Source organism: Piliocolobus tephrosceles, chromosome 5, assembly GCF_002776525.5.
Source record: "Piliocolobus tephrosceles isolate RC106 chromosome 5, ASM277652v3, whole genome shotgun sequence".
NCBI lineage: Eukaryota > Metazoa > Chordata > Mammalia > Primates > Cercopithecidae > Piliocolobus > Piliocolobus tephrosceles.
This window is the reverse complement of record NC_045438.1, coordinates 1933679-1950332: the sequence shown is the minus strand read 5'-3', so window position 1 is coordinate 1950332 and position 16654 is coordinate 1933679. Positions and strand designations below refer to the sequence as shown.

General features: G+C 36.2%; 1 non-coding gene across 1 annotated transcript; it reads right to left on the bottom strand.

The window, feature by feature from the left end:
- Positions 1-5945: 5945 nt before the first annotated feature.
- LOC111547364 lies at positions 5946-6052 on the bottom strand. The gene has a single exon (XR_002733111.1). It is a non-coding gene; the product is annotated as a U6 spliceosomal RNA (small nuclear RNA).
- Between the last annotated feature and the right edge of the window lie 10602 nt (positions 6053-16654).

Below are 16654 nucleotides of genomic sequence, written 5' to 3'. Positions count from 1 at the left end.
GCCTATCATGGGGAGGGGGGAGGGGGGAGGGATTGCACTGGGGAGTTATACCTGATATAAATGATGAATTGATGGGTGCTGACGAGTTGATGGGTGCAGCACACCAACATGGCACAAGTATACATATGTAACCTGCACGCTATGCACATGTACCCTAGAACTTAAAGTATAATAAAAAAAAATAAAATAAAATAAAATAAAAAAGTAAAAAAAAAAAAAAAGACATGGCAGGAAAATGGAAAGGTGAGGGGTGTGAGCAAAGAGAGGTCCCAAAAAGGAGGAGGAAATATTTATTTTATAACTCACTCTCCCAGTAACAAATCCATTTTAGCAAGAGGGAGAACACACTTATTTCCAATGAGATAGCATTACTTCATTCGTATGGGAATTGCCTACGTGACACAAACAACTCCCACTAGGCTACACGTCCCAACATGGTTACAGTGGCAATTAAATCTCAACATGAGTATTGGCAGGGTCAAACCACATTCAAACCATAGCAACTGTGACAATCTCAAGCTGATTTAGTTCCCAGTAGAAATATTAGATTTGCTATAATCTCTGATTATAGAAGCCAGGAAAAGAGGAAGTGAATAGTAGAAAATAGAGAATGTCCAGGTACCATATATAGTTAATTTTATGTTAGTTTGACTGGGCCACAGGACCCACAGATTTGGTTAAACATTTTTTCTAGGTGTCTCTATGAGGGTATTTCTGGATGAGATTAACATATGAATTAATAGACTGAGGTAAAGCAGATTGCTATCCCCAGTGTGGGTGGGTCTCATTCAGTTCTTTTAAGGCCAGAATAAAATTTAAAATGATGTAAGAAAGACTTTTCTCTCTCTCTGCCTTACTGTCCTGGACCTGAGATATTGGTCACTTCCACCATGGACTAGGAATGGAACTATACCACTGACTACCCTGTATCTGGATTCTTCAGCTTCCATAATTATGTGACCAATTCCTTATGATACACACACAGGCACATGCACACATTCTATTAGTTTTGTTTCTCTGGAGAATCTTTACTGAGGCACTCTATATCTGATGGGTTAGCCACCACTGGCCAAGAATCAGCCTGTCTCTGGAACAGGAAAACTAAAAATGGACAACGTATTGTTCTTTGAGGAATCATTGTTGTCTTAAGCATAGGTATCTAAACCACTATGCAACTTGTAATAATACAATACACATATATCTATTTCCCCCTCACACACATAGTGCGGACTCACCAGGAATGAAATCATGTCTGGCAGTAAATGAAACAGAGTTATTCTATATGAATTGTTGTAATAAAAGTTAATATTTACTTGAATATTTACCATGCGTGAGACTCTGAGCTAAACATTTTTACAATTATCATATTTGATTCTGCAAAATTCCTACAAGTACTACTATCATAATCTGCATCTTGCAGATGAGGCAACTAAAATTTAGAGAGGATAAGTAATGTCCATTTCATATCTGAGAAATAACATTCTTGGTCTTAAATTAAGTCTTGATAACTTTAAAGCAATTCTTTTAATCTAATATATACAGATAGAATGATACATAAATTTTGATTATTGGACTGAAACAGTGGCAGAGTGACCCAAGAGAACAAGACTTCTAGGATCACAGGATGTGCTGTTTACTACTTTTTATTCAACAAGCAACTCATATTAGTCTTGGGTTGAGTAACATCTTGAATGTTTTAATCTCTATAAAGCTCTTGTAGGGCATAAATCATGAGTCCTTCACTTTATTCCCCATAGGGGCTACCACAGCTAGGGGGACAGAATGCTCTGGCTTTTCCATTGATAATGTTTTAAATTTACAATATTTGATATACAAGTATTCACATATTATACACTTTTAAATTTAGTTATGTGAAAATTCAAATGAAGTATATGAACACATTGATTATACAAATAGCAATTTTCAAAACAACTTTTTTTAAGATTAAGGTACAGGACAGATAGTAAAATAATTTTTCCTCCTGTTTTTGTTCCTAAACAACCTTTATTTACAATTCAAATATTTCCTATCTCTTACTTGCTCTTCTCTACACTGCCTATAAACAGCAAAATAGATAAATAAATAAATAAATAACAGGAAAACAAGAGACAAAGGGGAAATGATGTTTACCATTTACCATTAGGAAAAATTATAAAAATAAAACTTTCCCCCAAAAAGGGGTTTGAGAACCCATTTCCTTTCGCTCCAATCTCAAAAAATATTCATAAATAATGTTCATTATCATCATGTGATTATCTAATAGTAAATACACTTAGGTGACTCTAATTTCCATTGATAAGGAATGATCTATATTCACATTTCTGTAACTTAGTTCATCTTCTCATCAATTCTAGTAATTGAAGAGATATTTCCTCAGTAAGTGAAGCATATGATCAGCTTCATGAACTTTATTCTTCTTATAATTATTATGTTTCTCTCCACAAAAATAAAAAGTAGAATATATTTCATTGTCTGTAACAGTAAAGTTGTAAAAGAATTTAAGGAAATAACTTTGGAAGTAATACATAAGCTTCTTGCTTCCAAATGGCAAGGGAGCTATGGGAGAATTGGAGAGCTGTTCTCATTGGCACAGTAAACACTGTAATTGTTTTTCCTGTGGGAATGGAAAGTATAATATATATGATGTGCATTTGCTAGCAATTTTCCCTTGGAAATTTAAACTTATCTTATTTGGATAAATATATTGTCCAGAATTTTACCAGTGACATTACTTGGATTACTCTATTCATAAAAACTATTAGCTAACAGATAACCTCAAAAACTGAGAAACATGACTTTACAAAAACTGTTAGTTATGAGGAAATGTATCACTTTTCAACAATTTTTAAAAAAACTCTGCATAGATATTTCCCCATAAAATAAATGTTTAAGTAACTAAAATAATTTTGATATATTTCTAATTATTCATCCCTAATGATAAAATTGACCTCTTTGGGGAGGGGTGGAATCCATCTTTTTAAATTCATTATAAAAACTATGTGCTTTATAATTTATATAAACCTAAAACTTTAAAATTATACAAGCCCATATTACTTAGGACCAGTAATATAAGATTTTTTTTTTAACTTTTATATTAAGTTCAGGAGGTACATGTGTAGGTTTGTTATACTGGTAAACTCATGTCATGGAGGTTTGTTGTACAGATTATTTTGTCACCTCAGTATTAAGCCTAGTACCAATTAGTTATTTTTCTTTTTTTTCTTTTTTTTTAATAATTTTTTTTCTTTTATTATACTTTAAGTTCTAGGGTACATGTGCATAACGTGCAGGTTTGTTACATATGTATATATGTGCCATGTTGGTGTGCTGCACCCATCAACTCGTCAGCACCCATCAATTCATCATTTATGTTAAACAACCCCATCAAAAAGTGGGGAAAGGATATGAACAGACATTTCTCAAAAGAAGACATTCATACAGCCAACAGACACATGAAAAAATGCTCATCATCACTCGCCATCAGAGAAATGCAAATCAAAACCACAATGAGATACCATCTCACACCAGTTAGAATGGCAATCATTCAAAAATCAGGAAACAACAGGTGTTGGAGAGGATGTGGAGAAATAGGAACACTTTTACACTGTTGGTGGGATTGTAAACTACTTCAACCATTATGGAAAACAGTATGGCAATTCCTCAAGGATCTAGAACTAGATGTACCATATGACCCAGCCATCCCACTACTGGGTATATACCCAAAGGATTATAAATTATGCTACTACAAAGACACATGCACACGTATGTTTACAATAGCATTGTAAACAATAGCAAAGACTTGGAATCAACCCAAATGTCCATCAGTGACAGACTGGATTAAGAAAATGTGGCCAATTAGTTATTTTTCTTGATCCTCTCCCTCCTTCCACCTTCCACCTTCTGATAGATCCCAGTGTCTGTTGTTCCCCTTTATATGTCTACGTGTCCTGAACATTTCACTTCCAATTAATAGTGAGAACAGGCAGTGTTTGATTTTTGCATTAGTTTGCTAAGGATAATAACCCCAGTGCCATCCATGTCCCTGCAAAGGACATGATTTCATTTTTTATGGCTGCATAGTATTCCATGGTGTGTGTGTGTGTATGTATATATATATATATATATATGACAGAACCAGAAAACTACCTACAACCTTTGCAATAAAAAATGAAGTCCTCACCTCTCATTCATTTCAGTCCCCTGCCAAAAGCTGTGGAAGCAGCCTTGCTACTGAGCCAGAGTCTGAACTTCTCTTCCCTACTTTCCCTTATCCCTGTCAGCAGTAGAAGGTTAGTCAGGCTACATTTGCCTATGTAAGACTGGTCCCCTACAAGATCACAGTTGACGTCAGTCTCACAGAGGCAATTACATATTATTGGAAACAATATACAGAATGTATTTATCGGAATTACATGGAACCAGCACATACTTACAAAGGAGCCAGAAAATGCAATTCTACCCTTATTCCTGGAAGATATTTCCACTTGTTTGTTTCTTTGATTTATTTGGGTAGTGTTTTGTGGCTCTCCTTGAAGGGATCTTTCACCTCCATGGATATTTAGCTGTATTCCTAGGTATTTTATTCTTTTTGTGGCAATTCTGAATGGGATTATATTCCTGATTTTGCTCTTGGCTTGTCTATTGTTGGTGTGTAGGAATGCTAGGGATTTTTGTGAATTTATTTTGTATTCTGAGACTTTGCTGAAGTTGTTTAAGTTTAAGGAGCTTTTGGGTCAAGACTATGGTGGTTTCCAGATATCAGATCATGTTGTCTGCAAACAGGGTTAGTTTGTTTTCCACTCTTCCTATTTGAATGTCCTTTCTTTCATTTGCCTGATTACTCTGATCAGGACTTCCAATATTATGTTGAATAGCAGTGGAGAGAGAGGACATCCTTATATTGCGCTGGTTTTCAAAGGGGAATGCTTCCAACTTTTGCCCATTCAATATGATGTTGGCTGTGGGTTTGTCATAGATGGCTCTTATTATTTTGAGGTATGTTCCTTCAATACCTAGTTTGTTGACAGTTTTGCTTTTGTTTTGTGTTGTTTTTGGTTTTTGGAGATAGAGTCTCACTCTGTTGCCCAGCCCAGAGTACAGTGGTGAGATCTTGGCTAATTGCGACCTCTGCCACCTGGGTTCAAGTGATTCTTATGCCTTAGTCTCCTGAGTAGCTGAGACTACTAGTGCACGCACCATGGATAGTTGTTGTTGTTGTTGTTGTTGTTGTTATTATTATTGTATTTTCAGTAGAGACGGGGTTTCATCATGTTGCTCAGGGTGGTCTCTAACTCCCGGACTTAAGTGGCCCATCCACTTCAGCCTTCCAAAGTGCTGGGATCACAGGTGTTAGCCCCTGCACCCGGCCAGTTTGTTGGGAGTTTTTAACTTGAAGGCATGTTGAATTTTACCAAAAGCCTTTTCTACATCTATTGAGATAATCATGTGGCTTTTGCCTTTAGTTCTATTTATTTATGTGATGAATTGCATTCATTGATTTGAGTATGTTCAATTAATCTTGCATCCCAGGGATAAAGCCTACTTGATTATGGTGGATAAGTTTTTTGATGTGCTGCTGGATTCAGTTTGCCAGCATTTTGTTGAGGATTTTTGTATCAATGCTCATCAAGGATATTGGCCTAAAGATTTCTTTGTATGTGTGTGTCTCTGCCAGATTTTCATATCATGATGATACTGGCCTCATAGAATGAGTTTTGGAGAAGGCCCTCCTCCTCAGTTTTTTGGAATAATATTAGTAGCAATGGTACAAGCTCTTTTGTGCACATCTGGTAGAATTTGGCTATGAATCCATCTGGTCCTAGGCTTTTTTTTTGGTTGGTAAGGTATTTATTACTGGTTCAATTTCAGAGCTATTATTGGTCTGTTTAGAGATTAAATTTCTTCTTGGTTCAGTCTTGGGAGGGTGTATGTCTCCAGAAGTTTATAAAAATATGGAACACTTCATGAATTTGCATGTCATCCTTGTGCAGGGGGCATGCTAATCTTCTCTGCATCTTTCTGATTTTATTATATGTGCTGCCAAAGTGACCACGAGCAGATTTCAAAAGATAAGGACATACTGATTATTAGTGATACATTTGTTGGCTCAAGAAACTGTTATTCCAATCTTAGAGGTGGCCTATTTAAAGTTCATATGTAAATTATAGTCTGAAGCATCTTAAAATCATCTGGCTACTTTAAAAAATAATTTAAAATATCTGTCCTAATTACCAGACCAGTAGAAATAGGCATATAATAAGTGGCTAATATCTACTTGATGGATTAAGTTATTTTGGGATAAAAATTGTGTTGTTTTAAATGAGCTAGGCCGCCGGTAGTAAACTGCATACCTATTTTGTTTTGCTAGTCTTTTGTCTTTATGCACTTTAATTTTTACTTAACAATGGTGAAGAAAGCAATAAATTACTTGTCAGCAGATGATGTTAACAAATGGTACTGAGACATATTAAATTATGAAATAAATATAAAATGATGTATTATAAAACTATTTATGTTTTATTTCTATGCTGGTGAAAGTTTGTAGAATGATTAACATTTATTTCTTAGCATGTTTTGTTTAGAACTTTTTGCTACACTTGTATCAGAAACATGTAATGTCTTTTAATTTTACTGTTTGTTGTTAGTAAGAGGTTCTCAAATGTATGTGCCTCAAAGCAATATAATTTTGATTTTTGTTCAAGTATATTTCCTTCACAGACTGACAGATACCTCTACTCATTATAGTTGGTAACAAACCCAAGCAGATGGAGAATCTGCCATGTAAATTATATCCCTCTCTACGTCAGTCTCACAGAGGCAATTACATATTATTGGAAACAATATACAGAATGTATTTACTGGAATTACATGGAACCAGCACATACTTACAAAGGAGCCAGAAAATGCAATTCTACCCTTATTCCTGGAAGATATACAGGTGGAATTATTTTGGGGGCATCAAAATGGCTACTACATTGTTCATTATACTTTTTGTTGTAATAGCAATTTATACGTATTGTAAGTTAGCATAGTGTAGTGATTACAAGTATATATTCTAGAGCTTGAATACTGGATTTTAAATTGTGGCTCTCCCATTTAACTAGCTGTAAGTTCAACTATCTGTTTTTTAGTTTTCTCATCTGGGTATTTTGATATTTCTATAAAACATTATTTTGACTACTAAATATGGTAATAGGATTAAAACACTTAGAACGTTGCCTTGCAAGGAGACTCCTATAATTTTAAGAAATTTATCATAAATCCTACAAATTTAAGATTCACAGTTGGATTAGATCTAAGATTTAAATATACCTAGTGTGCAGAGTTAAGTCAATGGTCTTTCCCTTGAATGTTTGCGCATCTAGAGATTCAAATAAAGATCTGAGGGAAAAATGTTCAACTGTGATCTTGTAGGGGACCAGTCTTACATAGGCAAATGTAGCCTGACTAACCTTCTACTGCTGACAGGGATAAGGGAAAGTAGGGAAGAGAAGTTCAGACTCTGGCTCAGTAGCAAGGCTGCTTCCACAGCTTTTGGCAGGGGACTGAAATGAATGAGGTGAGGACTTCATTTTTTATTGCAAAGGTTGTAGGTAGTTTTCTGGTTCTGTCATGAAAGAAATACTTAAAGCAGTAACATGATAAATTCTGATTAGCAATAACGAAGAAGAGTCTGTTATTGCATCTACATGGTTGATAAAGAGAATATTCATAAAATTACCACAGGGTATTGGTATTGGTCTACTTTGGGAAATGCTGTAAGTCTATAACATTTTCTTAAGTATACTCTTGGTGGGGACATATTCGTCATCTTGTAGGAAATTTGATTTCTTATCAAAATTAATGGCGGAATCATAATCTGGATGATTAAACATGGTAGTACCATTACAAAAGTAAGCGCAACTATGAAGTAAAGGTACTAGAATTCTATGGTTCATAAAACAATACAGTAGGCATTTCTTTAAACAAGTTTTTAAAAGTTTTATAGATAAGCAGAATAAATTCCTAACCTTAAATCTAAAAGTGAGCATTTGTTTGAAGATACGGATACAATAAAATGACAGCATTTTTCTTAAAATATAACATGCATATGTAATTCTATAGGTTCATATATCAATTGTATATTTATTAACTAAATTATGATTTACAGAAGAATACTAAAGGGACTGAATATCTTGATTTGGCATAATAAACCCACATGGGTTTTTCAATTCACAATATGTATTCTGTAAACAGGTTTTATTGGGGAAAAATCACATAGTGTAAAGAGAAGGCACATGATTACTTGTTATTTTATGTCTATGACCAGGTCATCTGAAGAAGTTCTTACTGTTTATTTGTGACTAGATTCTTTGGCAAGCTACAAGCCTTCTTAGCACTGACACTCATCTTTTATTCTTCACTGCCTCCAAACATTTAAATAGGATAGTATTGATAACAACAACAATAATAAAAACAACCCAAGGAAGATTAAAAAAATCCAATCAAATGATTCATTGTGGTGCTTAATAAGGGCTCCTATGAGCACTCTATTTCAGGTGAATGGATCCCCTGCTCCTTCTTCTAGTTCCTGGAATAAACCCGTGTCTGGTCTATGTTGCTGGACACGTAGATGTTTAGAGTTTAGAGTCCCAGTGAGGGGAACTATTTCTTACTATTGATTTTTCTCATTCAGCTTCCTTATAATGCAGGTGTTGGAAATGACTTATGCATATGTATCAAATAGAGCAAGGTTTAGACACCAGGACATTGGGGTAAAAGGTCAGCTATGCATGAAAATTTGAGGGGCTTGGATAAAGTTGAGCTTCAATATAATAATCTTGCATGAAATTAAGATCAGGTGTGTAAGCAAAGAGTCTTCCACTGCCCACATACAACCCAGTCTTCTAAAAAGGTGATCTCAGGTGTAAACTCTCCCCTTGGATTTTTAGGGAAAGAAAAATTACCAATCTCCAGTCAACTGATTGCTATGCAACCTAACTTCCAGGGTTTCTTTAGATCCATCCTGCTTGTCTCTATTCATACATTTCAAAACCCTCTCTATATAATCCCAAAACATCAGATATAGCTGAAAGAATAGTCAATCAGTATGATCCTGGAAACCCAAAGCTGTGGTTAGGCTTCCAGGTTCATCAAAATGGGTCTTTAAAAAAAAAATCAATAGGAAAAATAACTGTTGTGTGGACCACAGTTTTATTATGACTTATATAAAACTCTTTATACTACATGTATTATGGAATTTAGAGAACTTTTAAAAAATGTTTTAGAAACATAATACACTGCATATGCATGTACTATGAAACATCACAGTGGGATCTGGGGCAATGCCCCATAATCAAATACAGTGATATTTGTGTAGCAAAATATATGAATATTTAACTACTTCAACTACTAAGGACATATCAGTTGAGATCAGGTTTGCCATGAATGTCAAAAAAATTTTGTTTTAAATTTTTTTGGATTTTTAATTAAATTTAATGAATTATGGATTTGAATTGCAGTTTTATTCTACAAGCCAAAAATAAAGAACATTCAGATACATTAACCTTAACTAAAATGCTCACAAAATTCCCAATTTCATATCGTAAGGATCACATGAACGACTGTTTTAAATGATTGGGCTCTTTTTTTTTTTTTTTCATATCAGTACTAGCCAATTTGGTGACATTTAGAAGGTGCCAAGAGTAAAAGATCAAGGTCAATGCAAACATGTGCTCATAATAGTCAAAGAAATTGGTCACAAAATGTACAGCAAGAACTTCTTTTTCAGTGGACTGGGTCAAAGATACTAAATAGAGAAATATGGATCAAATGTTTAGTTCTAAATATTAATACTTAAACAATCCAAGCAGTTGTTTGCATTTGATTATTTTTGAACATTCAGAATGAATTTTTCATTTTCATCTGACTATCTAGTAGGACCAAAAAAAAAAAAAAAAATGGGTAAATACATGCATAGAGAAAAAAGTTAGTGAAGAATGCTTATTATAAACATCTATGTATATATGTATGCATGCATATATGTATTTAAAATGGTATTAATATTACTTGAAATTAATGAAATAAAATTAGAGAATGATTAATTTCAAGATCATGTTTAAAATTTGAGCACAAATGAGGAGGAAATAAAATTTAACTCCATAAAGCATGATCCTTCTCTTTAATTAATTAATTAATTAATTAATTAATTAATATACTCATTCATATATTAATTTAGCCAAGTAATGTTTAATGAATGGTGGCGTTATAAAAATTAACATAATATAAAACCTGGATCTGAATTGCTCACAATCTTCAAGTCCTGAGCTACCCTTGCCTTTTCTCTATTGGCAAAGTGTACTTTCAATTAGTGAAATCATGGATGTCTTTAAATTTTGAGAGTAGGTTCTCTGTGGCTGGAAAGATACTTTCAATTTTGACCCTAGTTGCAAAACTCAAGTAGTGTATCTGTGGCTTCACTTCCCTTTTCTCAGCAGTCTCCTTCCATTTACCTTGCATATAACATAGGAATTTGCCATTACTGTACTCACACAATAGTACAGTGTGTGGTATATCAGTCCGTTTTCACACTGCTACTAAGAACTACCTGATACTGGGTGACTGTTGAAGAAAAGAGGTTTAATTGACTCAGAGATCCACAGACTTAATAGGAAGCATGACTGGGAGGCCTTAGGAAAGTTACAATCATGGCAGCAGGTGAAGCAGAAACAAGGTATATCTTACATGGCGGCAGGAGAGTGAGAGCAAAGAGAAGTGCCACACTTTTAAACTATCAGATCCCATGAGAACTCACTCACTATCAGGAGAACAGCATGGTGAAAACTGCCAACATGTTCCAGTCACCTCCCATCATGTCCCTCCCTTGACATGTGGTGATTATTATAGTTCAAGGCGAAATTTGGGTGGGACTGAACCACATCATGTAGTGAAAGAAACATGCATGTTCACAAAGATGGGGAAAAAGCAGGGCAGAAAAGCTGGAAATTCAAAAAATAAGAGCGCATCTCCTCCTGCAAAGGAGCACAGCCCATCACCAGCAACGGATCAAAGCTGGTCAGAGAATGATTTTGATGAGATGAGAGAAGAAGGCTTCAGTCCATCAAACCTCTCAGAGCTAAAGGAGGAATTACGTACCCAGCGCAAAGAAACTAAAAAGTGAGGGGACTTCATGTCTAAAACACCAAAAGCAATGGCAGCAAAAGCCAAAATTGACAAATGGGATCTAATTAAACTAAAGAGCTTCTGCACAGCAAAAGAAACTACCATCAGAGTGAACAGGCAACCTACAGAATGGGAGAAAATTTGTGCAATTTACTCACCTGACAAAGGGCTAATATCCAGAACCTACAAAGAACTCAAACAAATTTACAAGAAAAAAACAAACAACCCCATCCAAAAGTGGGGAAAGGATATGAACAGACATTTCTCAAAAGAAGACATTCATACAGCCAACAGACACATGAAAAAATGCTTGTCATCACTGGCCATCAGAAAAATGCAAATCAAAACCACAATGAGATACTATCTCATACCAGTTAGAATGGCAATCATTAAAAAGTCAGGAAACAACAGGTGCTGGAGAGGATGTGGAGAAACAGGAACACTTTTACACTGTTGGTGGGATTGTAAACTAGTTCAACCATTATGGAAAACAGTATGGCGATTCCTCAAGGATCTAGAACTAGAAGTACCATATGCCCCAGCCATCCCACTACTGGGTATATACCCAAAGGATTATAAATCATGCTGCTATAAAGACACATGCACACGTATGTTTACTGCGGCACTATTCACAATAGCAAAGACTTGGAATCAACCCAAATGTCCATCAGTGACAGACTGGATTAAGAAAATGTGGCACATATACACCATGGAATACTATGCAGCCATAAAAAAGGATGAGTTTGCGTCCTTTGTAGGGACATGGATGCAGCTGGAAACCATCATTCTCAGCAAACTATCGTAAGAACAGAAAACCAAACACTGTATGTTTTCACTCATAGGTGGGAACTGAACAATGAGATCACTTGAACTTGGGAAGGGGAACATCACACACCAGGACCTATTATGGGGAGGGGGAGGGAGGAGGGGCAAGGGATGGCATTGGGAGTTATACCTGATATAAATGACGAGTTGATGGGTGCTGACGAGTTGATGGGTGCAGCACACCAACATGGCACATATATACATATGTAACAAACCTGCACGTTATGCACATGTACCCTAGAACTTAAAGTATAATAAAAAAAAAATAAAATAAAGAAGCTCTTGGAGAAACTTAATTCAATCTTTACTTTTATTCTTATCTCCTTCTGTACCATTTGGCTGCCACATAGATTCTAAGGAAGAATCTGTCCTTTGATGGGCAAAGACATTTAAACTTAGGAACTAATTACCTTCTGCCAGTTAACATTTATTTTACATTCCTTTGGAAATGGTGGAAAAAGTTAAACAGGAGCTTTTGAAGTTAACTAGGGCTTCAGCTTTGAAGTTCCTTAATGTTTTGTGCTAACACATTAACTTTTTCTTGATGGTATAGGTTGCTTTAAATCACTTACTAAAGAGTTTTTTTGTCATTCTATTCTCCAGGAAACCATTTCTGGAGAATTTGAAGAGACTATAATTTCATATTTCTTACAATTTATCAACTTTGAGTTGATTTTCTTTCTGCAGAAAGTAAAATAATTGAAGCACAACAGTACAATGCCAATGTCAATAGGAATATCAACATTATTTTGATTAAACTGGTTAAGGAAACCATTTTTAAAGTGATTTTTAAATAATGATTTGTGAGAAACAAGAAATATGTATATAAGATATGGCTAAAGTAATTAGAATGTCATTCTATCTAAATTAATGGCATATACTAAATATACTAGGACACTTCCTCTGAGTAGCTATCAGTTCTTGTCACTGATCCCCCACCCCCACAGGACTTTTCCAGTGAGGAAACAAAAGTACCTGTGAATGCCTGGTATTGACCTACATATCCTCAATTTTATTTGGCCCCGTCTCTGTCCCAGAGGCACAACCTTGTAGAGATGATCGAGTTTGTGTTTTGAAATACAAAGCTCTTAAAAATTATAGGCATCTGACTCCTTTGTTTATGATTTTGATAACGTGTCTTCCCTTTTGTAAAATACAAATAAAAATTTGTTGCATATTCGGTGAATCAAGTATTGGTTCAACCAAGAGATATAATTCACAAAAAGAACCAAAGAGAAATTCTGTTACTGGAAGAATGCAATACATGAAATTAAAAAGCACAAGAAAGAATGTCAATACCAGAATTTATCAAATAGAAGAAAGAATCTTTAAACTCAAAGGCAGGTCATTTAGACGTATCCAATCAGGGGAGGGAAATAAAGAATGCAAAGGAATGAGGAAAGCCTACAGGATGTATGAAAAAAATTCAAAAAAGCTAACACTGACATCTTAGAAGTTAGAGAAGGAGAAGAGAGAGAAAGAGACAGGAAGCTTATTTAAGGAAACAAAAGTTGAAATCTTCCCAAATGTGGGGGAAGACATAAACATCCAAGTACTTCACATCTCAAGTCTCCCATCCCAGGTTCAATCCCAAGAAGACTCTACCAAGGCGTATTTAAATTAAACTGTAAAAATCAAAGACAAAGAGAGAATCTTGAAATAAACAAGAGAAAAAAGTTTTCTCACATACAAAGGAATCTATGTGAGTTTATCCAGAGATTTTTTGGCTGAAACTTTACATGCCAGAAAAAAAGTGAAATGATATAGTCAAAGTGCTAAAAGAAAGGATCTGCCCACCAAAAGTATTTACATGGAAAATCTGCTCTTCAGAAATAAAAAGGGCAGTTAAATACTTCCCCAGACAAAAGCTGAGGGAATTCATCACTTCTAGATCTGCCTCACAAGAATGCTATAGAAAGTTATTCAAACTGAAACTAAGATGAGCAAAGTAGTAGCATGAAAGTATATGCAATTATAAAACTGTTAAAATTACTATATAGTCAATCTTAGAATACTCTAAAACTGTAATGCTGGTGTGTAAATCCCTTGTCTCTCTAGTATAAAGCTCACCATTAAAATTAATATATAATCAATCTTAGAATACTCTTAATACTGTAATGCTGGTGTGTAAATCTCTTATCTGTCTAGTATAATGGTTAAAAGATGAAACTATTAAAACTGACTATAGCTATAACAATTTGTTAAGAAATACACAGTATTAAAAGATGTAAATTTTGACATAAAACATAAAATGAAAGGGGAAGTAAAAGTGAAATTTTTGTATATGATCAAATTTGTTAGCAGATTCAAATAAACTGTTATAAGAGGTTTTATGTAAGCCTAATGGTAAACAGAAAGAAAACATCTATAGTAGATGAATAAAAGATAACGAGAGAAAAAGAACCAGAGACTATACAAAACAGCTAAAACAAAAAATGTTAAAGTGACAATAGTAAGTCCTTACCTAGAAAGTATTTCCATGAATGTAAATGCACTAGAATTTTCAACCAAAGACATGGAGTGGATGGATAAATTTTAAAAACCTAACTGTTTGGACGAACGGAGGCAGGATGGTGCACTTCCGGGTTCTTCTTCACCACCAACTCTTCCCGTGTGTGCGAGAATGCAGCTGACGCCCGGGGAGGTGCAGATTAATCAGGCATGCACCAGGTGATGTCAATCTGAGGAGACCAAGATTTACCTGGTGGCACCTGCGGAGCGCCCCCCCTCCCCCGACATGCCCGTGCCCCGCCTATTGCCCTTCCACTCCTAGAAAAGTCGCTCCCAGCAGCTGCGCCGGGGGCGGGCTTTTTCAGCCCCCACTCTTGTCTGGACTGTATTAGAAACTCCCCCCCGCCCCCAGCTCCGGTCCCTGAAGCTACATGACCAAAGAATAAATTTGCAGTTTTGCTTTTAGCCTTGCCTACTCGCTGGTTCTTTTGTGCCCACTCTGGTGGTCTTAGAAAAACAAATCACTAACAATATGCTGCATACAAGAAAATTACTTCATCTTTAAGGACTGAAAATGAAAAGATAGAAAAAGGTTGTGAAAACCAAAAGAAAGCACGTGTATTTATAGTTGTAACAGACAAAATAGACTTTGAATTGAAAACTTTAAAAGGAGAATAAAAGGTCATTATATAATGATAAAGGGTTCAATTTAACAAGAGAATACAACAATTATAAATATATATTATCTCAAATTGGATCACCTAAATGTATGAAGAAATATTAATGGATGTAAAAGGAAAGATAGATTATAATACAATAATAGTAGAAATCTTCAATGCCCCACTTTCAACAGTGGATAGATCATCCATACAGAAAATCAGTAAAGAAATATTGAACTTGAAGTACACTTTCAACTAAATGCATACAACATACCAAAACTTATGACATATAATGAAAGCAGTTCTAAGAGGGAAATGTATGGCAATAAATACACATGTTAAGAAAGAAGAAAGATCTCAAATGAACAACACAACATTATAGCTCAAAAAACAAGGGGAAAAAAGAACAAACTTAGCCTAAAGTTAGGAGAAGGAAGGAAATAATAAAGATTACAAGATTAGAGCAGAAAAAAATGAAATTGAGAAAAAAAAGAAGAATAGAAAAGATCAATGAAACTAAGAGTTGGCATTTGGAAAAGAACAAAATTGACAAACTACTAATTAGGCTAACTATAAAAAAGAAAAAACTTGGCCTGCCACGCACCCGGACTAGCGACTCCCCTCGGCCTCCTCGCCACAGACGCGGACGCCTCCCGGGCCGCAAGGGCTCCTTGCGGAAGTTCCTGGAGCACCTCTCCCGGCGGCAAGGCCATCGGCGTGCTGACCAGCCGGGGGGATGCTCAAGTGTATTCTGACAGTGGATTCTGCTAATTGATTTTTGAATGCTGACGGAGTCTTGCATACTTGGGATGCTCCTTTTGGTCTTGATTGTTCATTGCTTATGTATAGAATCACAATTGAGGGGGCGGAGCAAGATGGCCGAATAGGAAGAGCTCCAGTCTCCATCTCCCAGCGCGAGCGACACAGAAGACTGGTGATTTCTGCATTTTCAACTGAGGTACTGGGGTCATCTCACTCGGGAGTGCCGGACAATCTGTGAGGGTCAGCTGCTGCAGCCTGACCAGGGAGAGCTGAAGCAGGGCGAGGCATCGCCTCACCTGGGAAGCGCGAGGGGGAAGGGAGTCCCTTTTCCTAGCCAGGGGAACTGAGACACACAACACCTGGAAAATCGGGTAACTCCCACCCCAATACTGCGCTGTAACACCGGCACACCGGAGATTGTATCCCACACCTGGCCGGGAGGGTCCCACGCCCACGGAGCCTCCCTTCTTGTTAACACAGCAGTCTGCGGCAATCTAACCTCAAGGCAGCAGCCAGGCTGGGGGAGGGGCGCCCGCCATCGCTGAGGCTTAAGTAGGTAAATAAAGCCGCTGGGAAGCTCAAACTGGGTGGAGCTCACAGCAGCTCAAGGAAACCTGCCTGTCTCTGTAGACTGCGACTCTGGAAACAGGGCTCAGCTAAAGGAGCAGAAGCCTGTGCAAACGCAAACGACTCTGTCTGACAGCTTTGAAGAGAGCAGTGGATCTCCCAACATGGAGGTTGAGATCTGAGAAGGGGCAGGCTGCCTGCTCAAGTGGGTCACTGACCCCTGAGTAGCC